Source organism: Pseudoliparis swirei, chromosome 14 (genome assembly GCF_029220125.1).
Source record: "Pseudoliparis swirei isolate HS2019 ecotype Mariana Trench chromosome 14, NWPU_hadal_v1, whole genome shotgun sequence".
Lineage (NCBI taxonomy): Eukaryota > Metazoa > Chordata > Actinopteri > Perciformes > Liparidae > Pseudoliparis > Pseudoliparis swirei.
The window spans coordinates 7,432,023-7,446,170 of record NC_079401.1 but is presented as its reverse complement, the minus strand read 5'-3'; positions in this window follow the sequence as shown (position 1 = coordinate 7,446,170).

Below are 14,148 nucleotides of genomic sequence, written 5' to 3'. Positions count from 1 at the left end.
CCTCGACGCGACCATCCCGTTTGTGGTCATTCATCGTCATCGCGGCGCCGCAGTTCTACATTCACTCCTACGGCGAGAAGGAAAAGAGGCATGGTGATGGTGACGGGTGCAAAGGTGGAGAAAAAAAAGTTCATTCTTGACCTCAAGACCACAAGATCCAGGTGGTGACCATTATTACCTTCGCATTGAAAATGCCGGAAGGTTATGTTTTGATTGCCGTGTATTTATTTATTTATTTATTTATTTATTTATTTGTATGCGTGTTATTCGCAAATCTCAAAAAGTATTGAACCGAATCGCATGAAATTTGGTGGGATGATTGTTTATTATCCGGGGACCAGTTGATTAGATTTTGGGATCGATCGGGTCAAAGGTCAAAGGTCATGAACAGGTCAAAATCTTTCGCAGAACTCAAAAAGTATTGAACCGAATCGCATGAAATTTGGTGGGATGATTGTTTATTATCCGGGGACCAGTTGATTAGATTTTGGGATCGATCGGGTCAAAGGTCAAAGGTCATGAACAGGTCAAAATCTTTCGCAGAACTCAAAAAGTATTGAACCGAATCGCATGAAATTTGGTGGGATGCTTGTTTATTATCCGGGGACCAGTTCACTAGATTTTGGGATCGATCGGGTCAAAGGTCAAGGTCAAAGGTCATGAACAGGTCAAAATGTTCTTGAATCGCATGAAATTTGGTGGGATGATTGGTTATTATCCGGGGACCATTTGATTAGATTTTGGGATCAATCGGGTCAAAGGTCAAGGTCATGGAAAGGTCAAACTCTTTTTTTACCAAAGCACAATACATTTTTGTCCAATTGGCATGCAACTAATGCCAAAATGTTCATAATTCAATGCCCAATCTTGTGATATGCGAAGGTATGCGCTCTACCGAGTGCCCGTTCTAGTTTTTATTGTTTCACAATTTTTTTTCTTCACAATTTCCGGAGGCTTTAAGGTTATACATATTCCAATCAGCTGCTAAAGGTGACATTGATTTGGCAAATGTCCCAATTGCTGAAAGCTAGAGGGAGTTTGTGCTTGATATGACACCAATGGGTGTATTTATCGCCCTTTTACTCACACGCCTTTCATTTAGTATCGAACATTTCCAAAGAAGCCTGTCAGATATTTCCAGTGTGTGTCTGGGATTACCCTGCTTTCCAAGCTCCCGCTGGTTCGCATTCACATCTCTAAAAATCAATTCCCGCAGAGTAACACACACACACACAATTTTCACACGAGATGCAAATCCAAAGAAACCAGCGGCCACCAGGGAAGTACTGAAAACAAATTGACAGTTTCGAACGCAGCGATAAACAGTCGCGTAAAAGACTTTACATTATATTGACCGTTTTTTCTTTCCTTTACAGAACGTGTCATTCTGCCGCCGCTTATGTTCTGTGTGCTCTCTCTCTCGCGCTTCCCCGTGTGATGGCTCCTGTGTGGAGCCACGGCTTCCATCCCGTGGCTCAACCGGAGCAGCTCTTCGCCTCTTACCCCCCCAAGAAGCCCACTTGCACCGGGAAAGAGAGCAAAAACGAGGAAGGGTAGAAAAATCTAAATATTCATGGGAGAATGAGGAGACGCTATTCGTGATTTTGGCGTTTGGCTTTTTTTTCGCTTTTTCCACCATTTTCATTTCAGACTGAAATATCTCAACTTCTCGAGGTCATTAAATTCCTTCTAGATATTCAAGAGGAATCCTAATCATGCCGGGGGGGTCGCCTGACGGTTCACCCGGAGCTCCTCCAGGAGGCCAAACCGTTACCGACCCTGTCAAATATACTTCTTATGCATCCAAAACGTCCTGATATTCCCGTTAGCAACAGTTAGCGAGCTAACACGCTAAACCAAGATGGCAAACATCGTAACAACTAAACACCAGCAGCATGAAGATCAAAGCCACTCGCGTGACGCTAGCCCCATGTACGTATGATGTAATAACTCATCATTTAAACATTATAGTTCTCGACATTTTATCCCGAACATATTTAGTCTTTTCTTGGCGTGAACGGGCTTCCACACCTCGGATGTTTTTGCTATGTCATCTCTGCAAAAAGATGATTGCAGCGTGTCAGATTGACATTTAGGAATGTTTAGAGTATTTATCCAAAGTGTGAAGGCTTAGATTTTAGGAGTGATTAAATGACTGAACTACAAATCAAAAGATCATAACAGTATTTAAACACAAGCAGCTTGCTGGTTCTCACCAATATTATATATTTACTCAAATATTTTCCTTTGTGTCACTCCGACATGACCTCCGCGCCGGTCACACCTAAGTGAAGGTGGATCCTTGGTAAGATAGTGAATACAGGAGGTGTGTGTGGGGGGGGGTATCATGTGGAAACAAGATGGGCTCCAGATAGACTTGAAACACACAGATCTCTCGAAGCCTCTGGTCGCCTTCGGAAATCCATTATGTGGATGATTACCTTCTGCCGGTGAACCGACGGCAGTCAGAACGCCGTCGCATTAGAATGCAGCTCAGAGCTCACGCCGCCTATTGGACCTCATCAGGGGGGGAATCTCTACGCCAAATTGATCCGTTTCAACACACATCCCTAGATTACCTTCTACAATAGATTAGTGGAGTGCAGAGAGGAGGGGGGGGGGTGTATTAGCAGGTGTTTTCTACTTTGTCAGCAGAATGGTGAGAGTGGAAACTCCACGTCTGTTAGATGATGCTTTAGTTTCACTGTTAAAATCATACAAAATAAAAAAATAAGTCGGAAATTAAACTTCCACTCGCTCAGGCCTTGTGTTAATTGTCTTTGAACCGTCCGTTTAATCCGAGGAAGAGAAATAAAAGTTGTAAAGTTGCTTTTAAAGCATTTTTTTATAACTGCAGTGGATTCTTTATAAAAAGTTTGGGATATTGAAGATTTTTTCAGAGATGATGTCGCTTCAAGCCAGTGTTGCATTAATGCGCAAATCTTCAGTTATCCTAGAAAAGCCGTGAAAAACAGGTCTTGGAACGCGATAATGTAAAATACAAAATACACGGAATGTCCTTCCATTTGTTCTCTTGCATCGTAAAGGCAGTATCTTTCTTCTTTCTTTAAAAAAAATCATTTTTACCATCTATGTACATGCCCCATTAGCCAGCATCGTTCTCCTGCATTTTAAGGCCGTGGTTTACTGCCAAGCGCGCCCACTCAGCCACGTGAATCACAGAAAATGATGAGCTAGAGGCTCAGACCCCGGCCAAAAAATCTATGGCTCCGAAAATGGATGTCCTATATTTGAGCCACTTTGAAGGGTGCATTTAACCAGCCAGAAAGCGTTAACCACCTTGAGTTATTCATGCTCCGGACCTTTAGTAGCTCCTTATGTCAAGATGCTTTTTCCACTGTAAAAAATTCCAGTTGGTGTAAAACTGTGACTTCCCTCGAGAAAGACGTCGAGCACCATCAACTTTTTCTGACCCGCTTCCTTTTTTTCGCCGTCTTAATTTGCAGTCGTCGCTTGTGAGCACGACTAATAATGTCTTTTACTTAACCGGGGAGGGGAGATAAGTAGACGAGCATCTGAAATCAATGGAGGAGGATTAAGGAGGACCGTGGAGCTTCCAACTTCTCTACTCACACTCCCCCTGAAACGAACACGTACGCCTCCACATCACCCTGAAGACGGGGAGTGGGAAATACCTCGAGGCTGCACGCCCCGAGAAAAGAACACAGTCGTACAATCGCGGCGCATAATCATTTTCATCATCAGTCTCTTTTCATTTTGACGGTTCACATTTCATCGACTCCATCTCGAGACCGCGTTCGCCCGGCGCCACCCGCGTTGATGTTTATTGGCTCGCTGATTTAATTGGAATATTGTTTGAATTCTTATTATTTGGTGTCGCTTTTCACTTGCTGGGGGCAGGGAAAAGATGGCGGCGCTTGTACACCGGCGCGGGAAACACAGGTGGGACCTTTTAAAGCTGACATTTCAGTTTCAATTAATATATGCCCGCGTGTATCATCCAAGGTCTTTGAAACGGCGCCGTCTTGATGGCGCCGGGGGAATTATGGATGTGCAAACCTCAGCAAGGAATCGACTGCCCTCAGCGAGGAAATTACACTGCGACGAAATAATTAAAAACCATGTCTGATTCAAATACATGCCTCTGCGCTCCGAGATACCCCTCGGACCCCTCGGTGCGAGTCTGTAATATGCCGCCTCTACAGGTTTTGAATTGACATCAACCCGCCGGCGTGTGCGCCGATAGCAGCAGTGTGGGTGTGTGGCAAAAGAACAGTGTGTATCCCAGCAGAGAGAGGGGGGAAATAAAATAGAAAAGATAAGCTGTGAGGATGGAATAAAAGGAAATTGGTGTGTGTGTGCAGGGGCGGTTTTTCCTACAGGCGGTATAGGCGGCCGCCTAGGGCGCCATTCAGAGGGGGGCGCCCTAGGCAGTTTTTTTTGCACCCCCATCTATATCTCCAACCAATATATTAATATTATATTTTGATTATTTAACACTCTTAAATTTACATATATTATTGTATTGTTTGTTATTCTTATTGTTTGTTAACTAAGTTGTTTATTTGTTTTGATTCTATCGTGTACACTTTGCACTCTTGTTCTTGCAATGAATAAAGCACGACTGTTAAGAATAGCATCAATGATTTTCCGTAAAAAAAGAAGAAGAATGTTCCGTTTCACATGTTGGTGAATTCCGTTTTATTCCGTTTTGTCTCATTTTGTTCAGGTAGATTGATTGCTTAAAATTTGTGAATAATATGTGCCACAAGTGACCCAGACCTTCTAAGATTGTTGTTTGCCAGCCATCAACAGAACAGAAAACATTATTTGCAGGCGAAGAGGGAGTGAATGTGCACCGTTGATCAGGGGGGCGTGGCCGGAGCGTAGTTCAGCACAGACGTGACATTTTCTCAGGGATTTTGTTCTTTATTTAATGTTTGTTCATTGTTGCGATCGTTGTTCTGTTTATTTGAAAGAAATTCAGTCTTGCAGGGCAAAATAACGTTTGAAAGTTGCAATTCCGTTTTCGTGCAAAATCGCTTTTAATTTTGTTTCTTCTTTTTTTTGGGGGGGGGGGGGCGCCACGAGTGAAGCTCGCCTAGTGCGCCAAATGTGCTCGGGCCGCCCCTGTGTGTGTGTCTGTGTGTGTGTGTGTGTGTGTGTGTGGACACAGATTTGTCACTCTGCTTCCTGCGTGGCCATTCATAAGTCTCTCTCTCTTGCTTGTAAGCATCTTCCACACGTGCACGCACACACACACACATCTGGTATAGGTACACTGGCCCATTATATGGCAGTGATGCGGCGCCGCCACTATCCCAGGCCTTGCTGACAGATGTCTAATGTATAGGGGGCCTTGTGCTCTCTGTGCTGGAATTCAATTAGGATGCCTAGACAGTAAGGTCTGCCTGGAATGGGATGGAGGAGTTAGAGCCCTGTCACATGGGCCCAGTGGGCCGGCAAGCCTCCACTCTGTCTGCCTAATGCTGGTGTCAGCGCCTCAGGGAGAAGAAGCACACGGCCTATAGGGCTCCCACTGACTCGCTTTATTTGTTTGTTTTGTCTCTTTGTCCATGTAAGACTTTTATTTTCAAAACTGAATTTTTCTACTGAAGTAGAGATGGGAAGGTATGCGAAAAACACGATGCCGAACAAGTGCCTCGGTGAGGCCGAGTAATCTCCTCAAACAGCTGAGCGCTGGAGCGTTCAGCAACACGTGAAACTAAATGCATTTGTCGGGGACTATTTCCAGCGACGGAATAATACACATTTAGTGCACTTGTGAGCATTTACCGCAGCGGGGAGGTGTGTGTGTGTGTGTGTGTGGGATCGACTCAACGGGGTGACTGTTCACGGAAATGAAGGAGCATCTCAGTGGTCTTTGCTTTGAGACGACACACCAGCATGTATTGTCGGGATGAAACACGATTCATGCCCTAAAATACATGCTGGAAATTCAACAGCTCCAAAAAGATGAAGCACCAAGAAAACCCCAAACAATTACCAGTTCTTTAAACCGATAGCTGCTATCAATGAGGGCAATATCACGATTCGAAGATTTGTACCTGTTTTCGTGGAGAGGCGTTCAAATTTCATGTTATTTCCAGATTTGTACAATATTTGACTATAAAGAGTGGTTTGAATTGCCTTAAAACGGCTCCCGCTGGGCACAATTCACGCCTGAATTTGAATAAATGGGGGAAGAATGTTCAGCCGTGCAATTTGCCGCATATACTCTGAGTGGAGCTCCCTTTTTTTTCTTCTCCTATTTGCCATTTTTCTTGAGCGGTCCTCCTTTGCGGCCACACCAAACATCACGCCCGTCTCCTTTAGCCTCCCATCGATTGGTGCAGCTGCCGAACGCCATATCTTTATTTCAGCCTCCGTGCTTTGCCGCGTGAAGCCGTGTCCGCGAGCCGAGCCAAACAACTTTCCCGACACGGAGGCCGGATCGGCGATGTAATCAGAGACAGAACCTCGGAGGCACACGCCCGCTTCTAAACACTCCACGTGGACACGGAGACGTAACCAGGTTGAGCTATTCCTCGCCCGTCCTCGCCGCCGAGGGCCTCAGCGGGTCGGTGGCCTCGCCGGCCGTGACCCAGCGTGAGATAATCAGTCCGGAGCCGTCGGCCGGGATTAAGGCGGGTCGGGTAGACGCGGGGTAGGCTGTGGTCGAGCAAGGTAACAGGCAGGTAGGGGGGTTCTCCCGCCATCAGAGGACCCAGCGGGTAAAGTGACAATCACCGACCCAGCACGGGCGCCACGCCGGGCCGCTAATCAGCCATTATTGAGTGCAATCACGAAAAGAGGGAGGCCCATCAGGACCAGAGAAACTAAAAGGCACAGCAGTCGGACTGAAACAAACGTTTTTTTTAAAATAGAAAGTTCCCGGTACTCGGAAGGGAAATGGTGTTTCTCAGACGGAAAGTGAAAGTTGGAAGTTACTTTACAATCGACGCAGGAGGAGTTTAAAAAAAAGAACAATGTCTCCAGTGAAAACACAAAGTGATCAATATTAGATCAATTGGTATATTTTTCGTCGCAGTTGTTTAGCTTGACAAAGGCAACGGGCGCGTGATGTCAAATAACTAAGTATATAATTTGAATAAAACATACCAAATGATAGTTTTTCTTTAACCCTTGTGTTGCCTTAGGGTCATTGTGACCCGAATCAATATTACACCCTCCCCCCGCCTTTGGGTCATTTTGACCCGATTCAATGTTTCACCCTCCTGTTACCTTTATATTTACTAACATATTTTACCCTTTGGGTTCAATTTGACGCCAGCAATAAAAACCTCCAGAAAATTATTAGAATTAATATTGTTTTCCAAGTTTAAGTGTGAGGCACTTTATGTTTGTTTGTTGACTACCGAAAGAACACCGACATTAAACATTGAATGGGGTCAAATTAATCCTAAGGCGGGGGGAGGGTGTAATATTGATTCGGGTCAAAATGACTCTAAGGCAACACAAGGGTTAAATACATGCATCGGGATCACTAACATGAGAGTTTTTTTTCTCTTTAAAAAAAAACTGTACCTGATTGCATTCATTCTCCACAGATGAATGCACTCAACGACAGCGGTTTTGTTATAATAACGGGCAAACGGACAATTACAAGTCGCAGTAGCATCCTCTTGAAGAGAAAAACGCCGACGCACAAAAGAGATGGACTGAAAGCGCGAGGCGGGAACTACAGACGGTCGCTCTTTGATTGTCACGGACGAGACGGAGGTCTGCCGTTTCTATCTCGGGGTCGGCCGGGGGGGTCGTTTCAAATCACACTTTAATTCAACAGAAGATGACAGCCATTACACACACACTTTGTATCGGGTTTAATTCCTGAAAGAGAAAATAATGTTGCGCCGACGTACAAAGAGCTGATTTCTTTTCACTCACTGTGTTTGTGGCAGGCGGCTGGGAGACGTTGTGTGTGTGTGTGTGTGTGTGTGTGTGTGTGTGTGTGTTACTGTGTTATTGTATCCATCAGTTGTTGACTTGTCTCCATATGATTACATTTGGGCATTTAGGGGAAGATCAAAGATGTTCGTGGATGGATCACTGAGGCCTTCTACGGCAAAATCGTGCTTAAAGAGACGCGTACCAACGAGGAAGAGACACAAAACCAGCACAAGCAACAATATATTACGACAAAGAGACACAAAAAGGCGACAAATACTGCAAAATACCACTAAGAAGATGCGAAATAGCTGCAAAGAGACGGAAAAAGATGACAAAGAGATACGACACAACAAAAAGATGAAAATTGATGCGTCACAACTACAGAGAGACAGAAAACAGCAACATAAGGATGCTAAAGAACTATAAACTCTGAGTGTAGGAGAGAGGGTGGGGCCCATTGCCTCATACTCCGCCCATGGGTGGAATATTTGTTTGTCAACGCATTTATTGACACTTGATTTTGAGGGTTTTGTGCAAAGTTGAGGCGTCTCCTCAAATTCTAGTTTAGTCGGGTATTTCATTATCTTTCCATCGTTCTGCTTCAGTCTTCTGCATAAAGTCAGTGATATGTTTATAATCCTTATGTATAATCCTGAAGCATAGTTTATCTGCAGGAAGTAAGAATGACTTTCTGAAAGCTTCTCCTTGTTGTCGCCTGTGTATTCGACCCCTCCCGACAGTAATTAATGGTTCACCCCATGCAGTTGGGCTGGACTTCATTGTTAAGCTCAGTGGAGCATCTGTGTCTGTGAGCCTCACATGGAAGAAGAAATACAGGTGTGTGTGTGTGTGTGTGTGTGTGTGTGTGTGTGTGTGTGTGTGTGTGTGTGTGTGTGTGTGTGTGTGTGTGTGTGTGTGTGTGTGTGTGTGTGTGTGTGTGTGTGTGTGTGTGTGTGTGTGTGTGTGTGTGTGTGTGTGTGTGTGTGTGTGTGTTCCAAACTCCTGTACCTCTTCAGCAGCAGTCTCAGGTTTAGTTTGGTCCTTTTCTGGCAAATATGTCGATTTTAAGTTGGGGTGGACATATTAAAGAAACCAGAAACGGTTTGATTCCTGAAACATTAGCCACTGGAACCCGGAAATGAAAAAAAGTGATCAAGAAGAAACGCGATGAAGGATAACTGCCGATCTGTGAGCAATTTGCCGATCTGTGAGCAATTTGCTCTGAATGTGTGCAATTTGGTGGAAAAACAATTGCCATCAGAATATCTATCAGCCAAACTAAACGGTGAATTGAATGACTTCGGATCGGTCGTTATCCATTTCAATCCATTTCAGAAAACCGCTCGGAAAAAGTCTCGACGAAATGTCAGCCGTATCCCGTGATGCGCTGTCCTTTTGTTCCACCGGTCCTCTGCCTCTCGTTTTCCGGTGCTTTTTGTTGTCACGTACACCGTCACCCCGTGCAGCCTCTCAGTGAAGTACATCCCTGGACAACGGCTCCGCCTGACAGCCGAGATAAGGCTCCTCCGGCTTTCTTTGTCCCCGTGTGCATCACTTCCACCGGCACTTCCCTGGCTGTGTTCTCACACCGGGGGCACGAGCTATCCGACCGCGAGGAGAGACGGGGTCTACGATCCCTTTGGCGGTTATACTCATCGCTTATCATAATTATGGTATTTCAACAGTCTCCTGCCACATTCTGTGTTTTCCCTGTATTTTATCTTTTATTTGTATTAATGCTCTAATGTGCACCCGCTGCTGTGATCATGGAATGTCCCCACTGTGGGACTAATAAAGGAATATCTAATATAATCTATATTCTTTACTTTGTGTTGGGAGTGGTCAAACGAGTCTAACCGTAAAAATAAAACCGGTCCACGTTAAAAAACGTAGCCCGTAAAGCCACCAATCTGTCAATTTTCCACTTCCATTTTTTGTCTTATTAAAATAAAATGGTAAACTTCGTGGGCGCCGGCAGGCTGAAGAGAAGGGCGGGGCCACACCACTTCCTCATTATTGATGACATGGTCAGGTTGGACACGAGGAGGAGCACAGAGGGAGGAACACGGTGTGAATTGAAAGCACGGCTGGTTCTCCTCAGCACCAAATGATATGATTTTGTAGGGAAACACAAGTTATTATCAATTTTTTAAAATAAATAATACATTTCTTGGTTTTTGTTAAAAGCTTTTTGCTATTATTAATAAAACCTTGCACTCTTCTAGGGGTTCAGCTCAACCAATGCGTGTGATGTTCTCTCGACACGAAACTTCTACGACAGGACTTTTACATATAAAAAGCATGTTGCACTTTTGCTCTTTCATGCTGTTTCGCTTTCTTTGACTGTTCTACCAAACTAATATGCGTGTTATGCCACTTTCAGCTGGAGAAGGAGGAGTTATCCTCACCATCCGGCCCGCATGTCCCTCCACTGGCTTTGAATTCGGGCCATGCTGCAGAGTCTCAAAAAGAAACGTGGAATGACATGATTTACAAATTAACCACCGAGGCCATCTGCAAAGTCTGGTTTAAAAACAACAGAAAACAGACAAACTTGGTGGCACATGACCAAAAAAAAGCGGGCCGGAGCCTGGACGACTAGCGGGGGTCCCTTCTCTCTGCAGGGGAGCTGATAACCAGCCACTCGCAGATCAATAGCGACCTTTGAGCAAATGCCGAGTCCCTATTGTGACAGTTAGGGCCCGCTTCTTCCGTCAGCCGCCACGGGTGAAATCACGGACCCGAGGTCCCCTAATGGGAATGTAATGCCCTCCGATGTACCTGCAGCCAAATAAAAAGAAATCGGCTGCTGGTTTTGCTCCCTCCACCGAGGATGACTCACGGCGGACGTGTAGCAGATCTCCGCGGTCGGCGTGGATCACGAGCGGAGTCTCTTTGTGTGCCGAAAGCGGCTCCGAATTGGAGTTGGGGCATTGAGTGCACTCGTGTGGGATCGTTTCTTTTACTGGGGAGGAAGTGTGTGCTTATCACGGATTGTTAGGTGTGTGTGTGTGTGTGTGTTCGGGTGTGCATGCTTCCCTCGACCGTATGTGCGTTTGGACCCCGGTGCCCCTGTTGCTCTGTGAAATGATTGCGGGCCCATGTTACCTGAAGAGGAGGTAAAGCTGGAATGTGTTACAGACGTATTTTCCCCCATAAATTCGCATATTTATTTTTGCAATTCCAGCCAACAAACTCTTTGCACTGAAGCATTCAGCGCATGAATTATGTAAATGCGAGGAATGCATAGTCCCATGCAGCCCAGAGTGTGTCTACCGTGTAGCCGTTGCTTTTATTTTCCAAATGAAGTGCTTTTCTTCTGCCAGGCTGAAAGCCTTAATTGATTGAATTACCCGCTCAATTTGACTTCCAACACCGAACATCCCTTGAAGAATCCTGGGTATGTAAATGGTGTCTGTGGCCCGGCTCCAGCGCGGAGGCAGAAGTAAACACTGTTTGTGTGACGCTCGACGCTTTGCGGACTGAATCTGCCCAAGGAAAGTCATTTGGAGTCGCTGTCCGACGTGTATCAAGCGCCCCGCGACACATAAAGCCGCCGCGGCGTGATGAGAAATAAGCGGCGTCAGCCCACATCTGTGCTTCGAAAGATTTAAGCGCCTGGATGGAGGAGAGGGGATGCAGGGGGGACTCGGACCAGATAGAAGAAGAGGGGGGGGGCGGGCAAAGGGCAGTCCACATGGCAGCATGATTCATGCGCCTGCAGCCGGACCCGGGGTTGTTTTTATTTCATTTATTTTCTTTCAAAAATGCCACTTCTGTTGCTTTGGCTCTGTCGCTGGTCTGCTGACTCATGCCAACGATAGTGATTCAAGCTCCAGGACAGGATGCCCACGTCATTAAAAAAATGTTTTCGACATTGGTGTCGTGGGTAGATCTGGAGATATTCTTTGAAAAAAAGCAAAATCTGAAACCCTCTCTATTCGTCTTTTACAGCAGAAAGAGACGGTGTAGATACTATCAGGACGCCGACACATGAATTCCTAGACGGATGGCTGGAGTGATGGATGGAGGTGTGTGTGTGTGTGTGTGTGACAGATGGGTGTCATGGTGGATGGATGACGCACAGATACATGGGTGGATGGAGGTTGATGGATGGTTAATTGGATGGATGGAGTGATGGATGCTGTACGCAGAAAGATTACAAAAATACATTCAAATACATCACTTTTTTAAAAAGTTACATCTATTAGCTCTCTGTGTGCTTTGTGTGCTTTGTGCTCTGCCGACACCGCGGCAGACGAACAAGTGACAGAAATTACAGACAATTAACTTTAATAACATGTGGACACGCTGTTGATGAATGTGTGTTTGACAGGTAATCACACGAGGGGGGGGGGGGGGCGTGTGGATCGCGTCGCCGGTCGAATATTGCGTTGTTTACTTCCCGGCGAATAAACCGACTGCAGCATCGTGCGTCGGCTTTAAAACAGCCTTTGATTAGTTTCCCTCGCTGTGATGCGTTCAGGCTAATGGGATTTTCTTTGTTAAAACGATGAGTCTGGCGCAGCGGGCCTTCTACCTCACAGAGGGGATCCAGGTAGTCGTGCCCATTAGCCGGCGGTTAGCCTAAGTATCGGACGGGGGGCTTCCCCGCGGCGAGCCACAAACAAACCCTCGGCTCCGCGGAGGAGGAGGAGGCGGGAGGAGGAGGAGGAGGCGGTTACAATCGAGCGCCGCCTCTCAAGTGCGTGAGACGATCGCGCAAAGCTACGTGGCTGCACGGTCGATGGAGGGAATTTCACTTTGTGGGTCAAAGGTCAAGGCCGCTTGGACCCCTCAGACCCCCTCAGACCCCCTCAGTGCCCTCCTTCACTGCTCTTTAACATCCTTCCCCTTCTTGTTTTTTTCCCGTGGACAATTCATCCTCCACATCTCTGCGTGATTTCTAGATTTCACCTCTCTTTTTTTCCTGCTTTGTTTATGTGTGTGCGTGTGTGTGCATTTTTGATAGTTGTTGGGAGTAGAGTTTTTCTTCTAGCCGGGCCTCCCTTCCATGCCGGAGATCTTTCCCGGGGTGCTGAGCGGATGGCGTTGGCAGGGCGGTGGCGATGGTGGTGGTGGGTAAGCTGGCTGTTGTCTCGGGCTCTGCACAATCCGAGCAGCGCATGGTTTTAATGAGGAGCCTGTTTGTTAAATCCACTCAGGGAGGCTGTGCAAGTGCTTAGCATTTGCTCTCTAATTAGGAAAGCTAAACAGTCCCTGTTGCTGAGCATCAGATATTCGGGGGGAGGCTGTGCACAGGGTGCAGATTTTTTTTTTGCAGGGCCAAACACTGGATGAAAGGGTGGGTGGGGGGGGAGAAACAAACAAACAATCTAATACAGAGTTATTGTCATCGCAAACAATAGGCTCGCTCTTCTTCTTTTTTCCCCACCGCAAGACAGGAATCGATTCAAACAGTCATGGCGACGATAAAGAAACCAATCACACCGCGTGTCAGCAGGCGGCTCAGCGCGCGAGGGGCGACTCGTCAAGCACCGCCAAGTCATTGCAAGGAGTCCACCTAGTGGTCTTGAGCAGAACTGCAGCACAGCGTCCCTCGTCTGAATTGGAAGCTGAAACTGCAAAGGTGTCGACTGTTCCATCATCCTCATCATCATCATCATCCTCCTCCTCCTCATCATATGCAATTTGCAAAAACGGTGTGGTCACGACACACATTCTTCCACAGCTCCTTTTTAGCCGCACGGTAAGCGCCTCCCTGATCGCGCAGACCGCCGTTAAAGTGCGAGAAAAGACGAACGCTTTCGAGATTACATTTTTACAACTCAATTTTGGGAAGAGGGGGATAGTTGTGAGAGGACTGCGTGTGGGGGGGGCGGGGTGATGGATGTAAAAGTGTGTGTGTGTGTGTGTTTGTGTGTGTCTGCATACCTCATGGCCTTCCTTAACCATATTCTCCCCGATAACCGATCCAAAAAGTCCCTCTGCTGATGAATATTGCTTTGGTTTCTGGATTTTGGTCCATAATCGTTCATGTTAATTCACATTATTGGACCCTCTGAGACCAAAAGAATAACATGTATGAATTTCTTTGAAAATGGGCATATGTTCCCCTTTTCTTATATGTGTACCGTGTAAATCAGACTGGAATAATAACACAAGAAGACTAGAATGGGCACTCGGTAGAGCGCATACCTTCACATATCACAAGATTGGGCATTGAATTATGAACATTTTGGCATTAGTTGCATGCCAATTGGACAAAAATGTATCGTGCTATGGTAAAAGAAG